General features: G+C 42.6%; 1 protein-coding gene across 3 annotated transcripts in view; it reads right to left on the minus strand.

The window, feature by feature from the left end:
- Positions 1–1,680, minus strand: part of KANSL1 (KAT8 regulatory NSL complex subunit 1) — a 179,392-nt gene extending 177,712 nt beyond the window's left edge. The window contains exon 1 of one of the 3 annotated variants that reach the window (XM_032429416.1): positions 1,365–1,680. The gene's annotated coding sequence lies outside the window, so the exon portion shown is untranslated. Of the gene's footprint in view, positions 1–559; positions 751–1,364 lie in introns of those variants that run through there. The other 2 variants (XM_032429417.1, XM_032429413.1) reach the window with 2 other exon arrangements.
- Positions 1,681–8,784: the final 7,104 nt, after the last annotated feature.

An 8,784-nucleotide genomic window follows, 5' to 3' on the forward strand; every position in this document is an offset into this window, starting at 1 on the left:
TAAAATTGCTTATCAAATAATCAGAAAACCAAAATCCCTGATTAAAAAATGACTATTCAGGGCACTTCAAAAACATTATTGAAAAGTGATTTAATTGACCATCTAAAAAGACCCTTGCCACATTTAATTTTATTTGATAAGTTAAAACCTCTCTGACCATTCTGATAGTCCTAAATTTTATTAAATTTAAGTTTCGGAGCCCATTCTACATGAAAAAGAAAATCTATTCTTGTCTGATATGCTACAAGCAAATAAAAGACCCTTCCTTCCTAGAGATCTTTAAAAGCAGACCAAACAACTTAATTTTGAGTTTGGGAGGGAGGTAAGTTTGCGTGGAGGAAGGAGGGACGATTAAATGACCTCTTGTAAGATCCTTGTTCAAGTCCTAGGCCTGAATGAAAATTCCAGCTTAACCAGTTACTGCTTCGCTTAAAATGGAGGCTTGCCCGAGTAGGGACAAAAATAACAGCACACCCCCCCCCAACCCGCCCCGTAAAATAAATTTGAAAAATCAAAGACTACAATACCCTCGTTTTTAAGAAAAATTAAAAATAAAAACCTCTGTGGAGTGGATTTGTTCTTGCTATGCGCTTGTCACTTCTCCTTCGAAGACTTGGCATCACTTTCCTTACCGCTCATCGGATTTTGGGGGTGATTGGGGGGCGCAAAGGGGGGCAGGAGTTTGACTGTTGACCTAAGTCTCAGGAGGTTTAATAGCCCCTCCATGATCCCCACCGCAAAAGCCAAGGAGAGAAGAGAAAGGGGAGAGCCCGAGTTCCCACCCCTCCCCCCGCCTTGGACCCTAGTCCCAAACCTACCCCCCCCCCTTCCCGCAGTGGGGCGACTCCTTCTGCCCCATCCCCATTGTTAGGACGGGGGCGAGTGGGGGAGTGGGCTCAGGGCAGGGGCGCCTGCGGCCGTTGCCCCGGCTTGCCTCAGGAGGGGCGGCCCGCGGGATGCAGCTTCCCTTCCTCCCCGCGTCGGTCCGTCCCACCTCGGCTCGGCCTGGCGCCCCGGGCTCTGCTCGGCGCCCCCGGCCCCGGGCCCGGCCTCGACCCGCCCCCGGGCAGCCAGGCCCCCCGGCCCCTCGGCCCGCAGCCCGCAGCCCAGGCCTGCGGGTGGGCGCGGGGCGGGGGTCCCGGTGCCCCACACACGCGTCCCCGCTCCCCCAGCCCAGCCGCTTCCAGGGCCCTCGGCGGCGCCCGCTCCCCGGGCCCGTCGGCCCCCCGCCTCCCGGCCGGGCCGCCCCCTCGGGCTCCCGCGCTCGGGGCCGCCTCCCCTTCCCCATCATCACCCCTACCGACTCGTGCCCCCACCCCCCCGGGCACCAGTGCCAACGGCGGCTCCCCCGGCCCCGGACCTACCTGCACGGCTCAACCAAGCCTAGAAGTGGGGGCGGGGAATCTTCCGCCCTCCTCTGTCTCCCATTGGCCCTTCCGGGGCACATCGTGAGCGCCATTGGTTGATCGAGGATGTCCGTCAGAGCGCTGGGGCGGGACAGAGGGGGGGAGAGAGGGATGCTGGTGCCTCGGCGTCTCAGTCTCTGTGTATCTCGCTGTCTCTGTCTCTGTCTCGGCTCTTGGAAACGAGAGACATATGGACAAGAGGACGGGAAGGGGGGCCGAGGCGGGAGGAATAGAAATAGGAACCCCGGCAGAGCTTCCCACCAGTCTGCCACTCAAATCCCCCTACCTAAGTGCCCTGTAGATCCTCTTCTCCATCACCCCCAACCCCGGCCCCTCACCCCTGTAGGTTCCTCATCCAGGAAGCGACGTGATGAAAACTCGATGCCGGAAGGCCATAGGGGGAGATTTTTTGTATGTACATAAAATATACACATACCAATACTTATATATAAAGTCAAACACATATATGGTCATGAGGGCCTGGAGAGGAAAGGGCACTTATCTTACAGACAGGGAAGGACTTGAGATAAAGCCAAAAATAAGAAGGAATCAAAAATCACTCTAAGAGCTAGCAACAGTGGTTTCCTCCTGGGAGGGGAACTGAGTGCCTAGGAGACCAGATGGGAGGAAGACTTGTGTTCCCCAGCCCATCCTTTTGTATCTTTTGATTTTTGTACCATTCACAAAGATTCCAGTTTTTTTTTAATTAATTGATTTATACTTTTAAATAATTCCAAAGCCACAAAACCAGGGGGACAGACAAGAAGATCATCCAGGCAAAGTGGGACAACATGCAGATGTGGGGAGGAATCTTAGTTTTTAATATGTTCCTTCCAGATATCAGGGATAAAAGCAAGTGGAGGTGTCCCAGAGGCAGCTGGGGTTATGGAATGAGGGAGAGAGTGGGCAATCAGGACTAGGGGAGATTTCCAGTTCTCCACCTGATATGGTGGTCTATGACATGCTAAAGGATAAACTCCCCATAAAAGTGTAAAAACACACCCACAGTGACAGCCAATGAAAAGAAACAGAAAGACGGTGAGTGACATAAGAAAAACAATACATATTGAAGAGGCATGAAAATTAAGAAAATAGACTAATAAAACCATGAGAGCCTCACGGGCCTTGAGGTTCACTTCAGGAACCCTCTTTAAGCTCACTCAAGAGGAAAGAAAGCCAAGAAAATGCAGTAAGGCAGAGTTCTTAACGTTTTCAAACCATAGACCCTTTTGGCATTCTGGTGAAGCACATGGACCCCTTCTCAGAATATTTTAAATGCATAAGAAACACCTACAAATTTAAAGGAAACCAATTATATTAAAACACAATTTTCAAAATATTTTTAGAAGTGTGATATAGGGGGGCCCCTGGGTGGTTCAGTTGGTTAAGTGACTGCCTTCGGCTCAGGTCATGATCCCAGGGTCCTGGGATCCAGCCCCACATCAGGCTCCCTGCTCCTCGGGGAGCCTGCTTCTCCCTCTCCCTCTGCCTGCCGCTCCCCCTGCTTATGCTCTCTCTCTCTCTCTCAAATAAATAAATAAAACCTTAAAAAAAAAAAAAAGAAGTGTGATATAGTAATATATATGCTTTATATTAATGTATTAAATAATAAGATCTAATGGCAGGCCTAATCACCATAATTTTGAGGCAGTAGATGAGCATAAATAATATTTCAAGATACTTGCAATGACTGTCAGGTATCAGGAAAATATCTGATTTCTATTAGTGACAAGATCACAGTTACTGCTAATACTGCTTGATTTATTTTCTCTGCTCAGAATTGAAGGTAATGCTAATTTTCATTAGACCTTAACACAAATAAAGACATATTACTTTTCTTGATCTAAGTTCATGAATTTCCTAACCTGTGGATCACAGGTTAAAAAACGATACCCTAGGGCACTTGGGTGGCTCAGTCAGTTAAGTGTCTGCCTTCAGCTCAGGTCATGAACTCAGGATCATGGGATCCAGCCACGCAGGCTCCACATCAGGCCCCATATCAGTGCGGGGTCTGCTTGAGATTCTTCCCCACCCCCCGACCCCGCTCATGCATGTGTGCTCTCTCTCCCTCTAAAATAAATAAATAAATAAAATCTTTAAAAAAAAAATCTGTATCAGCTAAGAAAAAATATTTTCTCTGAATTGATTAATTTTGCTTAAATCAGCCTGAGAAAACATCTTTAATCCAGCTCCTTATTTCATATATCTGCAAAATGGGGAAAACAATAGTACCTATCTCCTAGGGTTTTAAATTAGTCAATACATGTAATGGATATAAAATAGTACCTGACATAGGCTAAACACTCAATTTTTAACTATTATTATTATTTTATTTGGCATCTTGTAATCCAGGTCATTCCATGAAAATTGGTGGTATGATTATTTGTATTAATGACAGGTATAATAGCAAATGAAAAGCAAAAAGGGGATAACCGAGAACACTTGTTTTTTATTTAATGCTTCAAAATTAGAATACTCCACTTCTGCCAGTTACATTTTCTTTCCTCTATTGGGGAAAAACATCAGTGCCTCTTTAAAAGGATTGTAAACTCAGAAAAATATTTTGGCTACTCATATTACAAAAGCGCTAATTTCCATGATTCTGTATCTAAAGACTTTCTACCAATCAGTAAAGACCAGCAATCCTAATACAGTGCTAGTGAGAATGTAAACTAGTAGGCCACTTTGGAAGACTGATATAACCTAAGAAAATTTAAGATATGCATACTCTATTCCAGCAGTCCCACTACTAGATATATATTATAAGGAAATGCCGAATTTTAAGGGTTAGAATTACTGTACAACACTATTCATAGCAGCATTACTCCTCAATGCCCCAGACTAGAAACATCCCAAATGTCTACCAAGCATAAAACGGTTAAAACGTGGTATATATCTATATAATGAAAATTAACCAACTATGGTTATATTCAACAACACGAATAAATTCTTACAAAGGTAATATTGAACACACACAAAAAAGCAAGATACAAAATATGTATATATATAGTCTGATTCCATTTATATAAAGTTCAAAAGCAGGCAAAACTAAACCGTATTGTTGAGGGATGCATATGCAGGTGGTAGAATTCTAAGGTAAAGGAAGTGAACACAAAGTCATGAGAGCCAGTAGGGGGCAGACGGAGTTTTGTTTAATTGGGAGTGGGGGTTGTTCTCAGGGGCTGGTAATGTTCTCCTTTTTGATCAGGTAATGGGTACACAAGTGTTTGCTCTATAGCTATTTGTTCAAATGAACCAAAAAAAAGTTTTATATATTCTTCTGTGTGCGTGTTATATTTCACAATGAAAATATTTTTTAGAACAGCATCTCTTTAGAAAAATCAACAAAGGATATGACAGAAATTTCACAAAGAGGAAAATAGTAAAGGCTCTTAAACTAAAGATGTTCAACTTCTTTAAAAAACATGCATTTAAAACTCCACTATTTTCATCTTACAGGTCATGAAGATAAATAACATTTGCTAACCCTTTCTGTTGGCAGTGGAGGAAGAAATAGCTATTTTCATGTATCACTGGAGAAAATATAAGTTGTTCCAATATCTATGGAGGGCAATTAGGCAATAGCCATCAAAATTATAAATGCAAATACCCTTTAATTCAGCAATCCTATCTCTAGACACATATTCATTTATTCCCCAAATAGTTATTGAGTACCTACTATGTAACAGGCACTGTTTTACGCTCTAGAACTTAATTTACTGATATATTCTCTGAAAAGTCTGGAAACATGGGGCTGTTTATTTCATTTTTATCATGGACTGGTTTATGAGGAAGAAGGCTTGAATCTCAGCCAGAGAATATACTTAGGATTAGATCAGAGCACCTTAAATAAAGTATAACAAATTGTTATACCTTAAAGAAAGTATAACAAATTGTTTCCCTACTTTCAAATTTTTAGATAATCTGTATAAACACAGTTATCGGTTTGTTTTTAATTGTTTATAATAACAAAAGATGAGGAAAATAAAAGTTAAGTGCCTGTCATTATAGGACTGGTTAAATAAATTATGATTTGAACCCTGCTCTGTCACCAGGGCAGGCAGGCTTCATTGGCATGTCACCTGTGCAAGCACACAGGGTCCCACACTCAGAATGACCCCCCAACACACACACACACACACACACACACACACACACACACACACTACTGCTGTCATTTTGAAACTCTTAACAATTTTACTTTTGAACTTGGATTTTGTATGTGAAGTATGATGGGGCATGAAGCAAATGCATGAGCAGAGGACATGGGCACAGTGAGGTGTCATCATTCCTTGCCACCCCATTCACAAATAGCATTGGTGATGCCCCATGAACACAGAATTCTGGAGGGCCCGTGATGCACAGGAGCTTGGCAAAAATCAAAGTGAGCGCAAGATAAGCCTGTTACATGGATGACTGAATAAGCCCTGAGAGGCCATGCTTTCCATTCAAACTGGAACTTGCTTCAAACCCAGAAAGAAGACATATTCTAAGAAACACGGAAAACCAAGGACCCCTAATCTATCTATTCTTACTGGTGTTACTTCTCTGTATGAGCGCATCTCTCATGCTAAAAATGGTGACACAGAAGGAAAAGGCAGACAAGTCAACCCCGAGTTCCTTACCCTTTCAGTCCTTCCTTCCTCATCAGTAAGTGGAAAGCGGGGTATTGGTAGAATGTGTGTATATCAAAAAGAGAAATCAAAATGTTTGAGTTACTTTATCCAGAGTCCCCACTGTCCTGGTAAGAACAAAATACATGTGCAAGTACAAGCTACAAAATACAAATTACATAATTTTGATGGTTCAACAAAGGAGTTAAATGTCTTTAAAAATGGCATCGCACAATATAAAGACAGATGGTAAAATTCATACTAATGATTTAAATTTTTAATTGTTCTTTACTTAGATGATGTCACAAATGAAAAACAGTCAAGACAGAGACCGTGAAAGAAAAGAAAAGGCTTTATACATTTTAGTATCTTTAATGGTATATCTTTCCTGCGTTTTGAATAAAGCGTCCACATTTTCATTTTGCATTGAGTTCCTCAAATTAGGTAGGTGGTCCTGTCCATTGCTTACTAATTTTGTGACTTTGGGGGCGCCAGGGTGGCTCAGTCGGTTAAGCGGCTGCCTTGGGCTCAGGTCACAATCCCAGGGTCCTGGGATCGAGCCCCACATCGGGCTCCCTGCTCAGTGGGGAGTCTGCTTCTCCCTTTCCCTCTGCCGCTCCCCTTGCTTGTGCTCTCTCACTCTCTCTCTCTCTGTCAAATAAATAAATAAAATCTTTAAAAACAAATTTTTTTTTTTTACATTGGGCAAGTTATTTAACTTTTCTTTTTAAAAATTTTGTTTATTTATTTGACAGAGAGAGCACAAGCAGGCGGAGCTGCAGAGAGAGGGAGAAGCAGGCTCCCCACTGAGCAGGGACCCCGATGTGGGGCTTGATCCCAGGACCCTGGGATCATGACCTGAGCTGAAGGCAGACACTTAACCTACTGAGCCACTCAGGCGCCCCGGGCAAGTTATTTAAATGCTGGGTGCCTGTGTTTGCCTCTCTGCAAAATAGGATTTAATAATCATACCTATCTTATAGTATTGTTGAGAGGATTAAATACGCTAATTAAAGATGATTAGAGTAGTGTTTAGCTACTACGTATTAAATGTTATGATTATTGCTGTGTTTCTATTAGCAAATATACAATGGAATAGTAACCAGCCATTAAAAAAAAAAGGAAGTCCTATCTTCATGTCCTGCTAGAGAGTTATCTCTGAAATATATTAAGTGAGAAAACAAAAAAAGTACCAAACAATGTTTATGACATGATTCCATTTGTGGAAGAAAGGAGAGGAAAACACGTCTCTACGTATATACTTGTATACTCTTAAAACACGTTCCTGGAAGGATACACAAATAACACTGTTTGCCTCCAAGGAGAAGAAAACAAGCCGCTGGAAGATGAGGTAAGGGAAGGATTTTTCTCTCTTTAAACTTTTGAACCATGTCAGAGTGTCATTTATTCAAAAAAAATAAATTAGGTTAAACATTCTAAATGTCTTCTATATTTTAGTTTGCACAATGCACTGCCAGACCCAGAAGCACAACTAAATAAATAATTGTTGGCCAAAATATTTCTTAAAAATTATAGAGGGATACACACAGGTATCTAATGTGACATCCCAAAGTCAGAACAGGAGCTTAAATTCTAAACCACACTATCTAAAGTAAACTTGGACTTTCTATCCTTTTTTTTTTTTTTTTTTTTTTTAGTTTCCATACATAGAAAGCTATACAGTACTTTACAGAGCAACTAAGAGAAAATCTCTGTGACTAGGCAGAGCAGGCAAGGTTAAGGAGCTTGTGCCTGTCCCGGATCGGTCTGGCTGGCACTGGACTGAGGTCCCTAACCCCGCTAGGTTCCGTGCTGGAGAAGCTGCAGCAGGCGGGGAAAACCAAGTGTCATCCTTACCAAGTGATTACGCTAATCTGTGTTGAGAATCAGGGTAACGGAGGTTCCAGTGACCATGGGTGCAGATCTTATTTTTGACTCCTTTATTAATCCTCCAATTGCCTCTAGAGCTTATGACATGATAATAATGGCTCATGTTTTCTAGTCAAAGATGACACACCTGAACCATTATGAAAAAGACCTGTTCCTTAAGTTTGATGGATCCATTCACCTGCATCTGTGGGCATCACTGTGATCAATCAGTCTGTGAACGTCAGGAGTGAGGGGTGTGGTTCGGGGCCATGTAATACAGTAAGTTCCAGAGCAGTGGTTTTACTGTGTAGGATCTGAGGCTTTTTTTTTTTTTTAAGTAATCTCTATACCCAACGTGAGGCTCAGACCTACAACCCTGAGATCAAGAGTCGCAGGCTCCACCAGACTGAGCCAGCCAGGTGCCCCTGAGGCAAATATTTAATGACTGTGTGCCTCAGTTTTCTCAATACTAATACCTACCTCCTAGGGTTGTTGTGAAGATTAACACAGGTCAAGTCTTGCACATAGTAGGTGCTCAGTGCAGGCTGGCTGACGCTGGTGTTGTTCAGGTCTTAGGACTCCGGCCGTCTGAATTAAAATATAAGAGAGAAGATCCTGAGTTGTACACACTGGTCCCCATGTCCATTCACTTGTATTGATTTTCCTTTACAATATCACCTGTTTGTCATTTCCTCTATTCTTCCTGTCATCAGCTTAGTTAAGAGATCATTTGGCAATGATATTCAGTAGGGCTGGAGTAAAATGCAAGTAGATATAGTATACATTGACTCTATTTATTCCCAAATAATAGCACAGGTCGCTGGGTTCTCCCCCAGGAATCCTAGTAGCTGACTGCTGCCCGCTTTTAGCAATTAGGTTTCTGTCCATCTCAACCT

Source organism: Phoca vitulina, unplaced genomic scaffold (genome assembly GCF_004348235.1).
Source record: "Phoca vitulina isolate PV1807 unplaced genomic scaffold, GSC_HSeal_1.0 scaffold41, whole genome shotgun sequence".
NCBI classification, from domain to species: Eukaryota; Metazoa; Chordata; class Mammalia; order Carnivora; family Phocidae; genus Phoca; species Phoca vitulina.